General features: G+C 43.9%; 1 pseudogene; it reads left to right on the top strand.

Annotated features, from left to right (window-relative positions):
- The first annotated feature begins 2,180 nt into the window (after positions 1 to 2,180).
- On the top strand, positions 2,181 to 2,352 carry LOC115869844 (annotated as a pseudogene).
- Positions 2,353 to 2,617: the final 265 nt, after the last annotated feature.

The raw sequence follows: 2,617 nt of genomic DNA on the forward strand, positions 1-2,617 counted from the left end.
TTCTGTGAATCCTTGGGCACCATTATGGCTTCATGATAATGGTCTCTCTCAGTTGGATGTGTTTTTGTCTTGTCTTTGTCTTGATTAAGATTTAATCAATGTGTCTCTATAGGTTTGAGTTTGAGGTTTCTTACTCTCCCTGTGTTAGACAGGGTTCTCTAGAGAAACAAAGCCTGAATGCTAATAATTTTATATCTACTTATACAGATAGATAGATATATAACATAAGAAATAAACAGTTAACTAAATTATAAAGCAATACAAATGGTTCAGTGCAGTTCACTCCCGTGAGACAGTTGTGAGACACTGGCAGTCCTTCAAGTGTTGAGGACCGCTGGGTAGTCCTCTGTAGAGCAATTCAGGCTATCCAGGCACAGGCAGCAAACAGCAAGGCAGGTCACCAACAGTCAGCCAGATGACAGGGTCTGACAGTCCCCAGCTCAAGAGATGTAAATCCCAATGGTGTGGCAAAGCAGGTTTTGAAAGAAACTCAAATTACAGCGACACAGTCCACGGGTTAGGTGTCCCACAGGTAGTGTAGCTTGCAAATTGAGGCACAGAACAAGCAAGGCAGCCGCACATTGGTCCAGAGACAAGAAAGGCGAGGCTTGCCGAGCCATTTATCTCTCCATCCTTCAAATAATCCCACATGTCTTTATCGGCCAGGTTGGCACAATAAACTAACTACCTCACTCCCTAGGAGCCCTGGTGGTGTAGTAGTTAACTGTTTGGGCTGCTAACCAGTAGGGCAACAGTTCAAAACCACCAGCTACTCTGAGGGGGAAAGATGAGGCTTTCTACTTCCAAAAGAGTTGCAGTCTCAGAAACTCACAGGGGCATAGGGGTTGCATATAGGACCTTGTCCCATAGGGTCACCGTGAGTCAGAACTGACTCAGTGATAGTGAATTTCCTGTTAGTTTTCTCCCCTAAGACATACCGAATATGGCAGTGTGGAAGGATTTATATTATTAACATTCTCGCCACTTCCCCTCCACCCAGATGCAGTTCCCTGTGACTGAATGAAGAAAATTGGTAGATAAATACCCCAGCTCCCTTGACCTCAAGTGGGATAATGTGAAAACAGGTATTCTACATCCGTTTACAGAACGAAACTCAGAAGGATTAAGCTCCAGTTGCCCAGTAGAGGAAAGACGATTCAAATAAAAGCTTCTCGCCACCCAAATGCATCTTTCCAGAAACAGGGAAGAGAAAGAAACATTTTATGACTAAATAGAGCATCAGCGCAGAATTGGCTGCATCATAGACCTTCCCCCCCAAAAGATGGCAAAGATGAAAAGGAGTCTGACCCTTAAAAAGTTAGTGGGAAAATTCCACATGGTTCAAATCCATTTTTCCATAAATTGCTTGAAGATCCCTCATACAAGTGAGGGGATACAACCCATTATATTGGTGTTTTCAAGATAAAATTCCTAATGTTCTAGAATTTTTAAGGCAAGATGCTCATAGTTATGGCAATCTCCTTACTGGAAACTGGGAGGCAGAGGTGTACATCCCAAGAGAGGATTTCCAGGTCCTTGAGCAAACAACTTTGATTTATAATATTTTTCAGAGACTGGGAAAGAATGTACCATGACAAGTTGTCTACAGTGAATTCTGAAAGTTCGGGGGAGGAGGGGTGCCTGTTCCCTTATTTTCATAGCTTCCGACTGGTTTCAGAGCTGGTTTCAGAGCTTCCGGCTGAAAATGTGCATTTCCACCTTAGATACTACAGATAGAGCTATGGAGATATTGTGAGTTTGGTTCCAGACCTCTGCAATAAAGCAGATGGAGCAATAAAGGAAGTCACACAAATTGTTTGGTTTCCCGGTGCTTATAGTATGCTTATACTATATTGTAGTCTGTGAAATGTGCAATAACTCACTGGCACCCAGCACACCCTATGGGACAGAGTAGGACTGCTCCCTATGGTTTCTGAGGCTGTAACTATTTGTGGAAGTAGAGAGTCTCATCTTTTCTCCGGAGACGTAGTTGGTGGGTTTGAACTGCTGACCTTATGATGAGCTCCCCCAACATTATGACACCAGTGCTCCTGTAAATATGCTACTTGCACTTTCATCTTGGCCAACTTCTGTCAGCTTCTTGAGGAATCCAAACGAAGGCAGGATCTGTGAGGCCAGTGTTCAGGAAGGGAATGTGTTCCTCTTGTAAAACCCCAGAGATCACTTCTCCGCCTTTGGCTAAGATCAAGTCTAGTATCTGTTCTTATCAGTTTTAAAATCCGATACATCCTCTATCCCAGGACAATATATTAAGTGCATTTTTGTAATTCGGAGATGGACTAGGTCACAGGGGTCTTCCAACTTTTTAAACAGTGGGCCAGTTCACTGTCCCTCAGACCCGATGGAGGGCCAGACTATAGTTTTAAAAAAAACTATGAACAAATTCCTGTGCACATTGCACATATCTTATTTTGAAGTAAAAAAATCAAACGGGGCAAAAACACGCGGCGGGCCGGATAAATGTCCTCGGCGGGCCACGGTTTGAGGACGCTTGGACTAGGAGCTTACTCCATCCACTCCACATACCAACCTAGTATTGTAGTGCCTCTAGGGACGGCGCACCCCTTGGGGGTGGGATAAAACCTCAAAGAGCCCT

This window comes from Echinops telfairi, unplaced genomic scaffold (assembly GCF_000313985.2).
Source record: "Echinops telfairi isolate 266 unplaced genomic scaffold, ASM31398v2 ScPeMD7_53;HRSCAF=182, whole genome shotgun sequence".
NCBI classification, from domain to species: domain Eukaryota; kingdom Metazoa; phylum Chordata; class Mammalia; order Afrosoricida; family Tenrecidae; genus Echinops; species Echinops telfairi.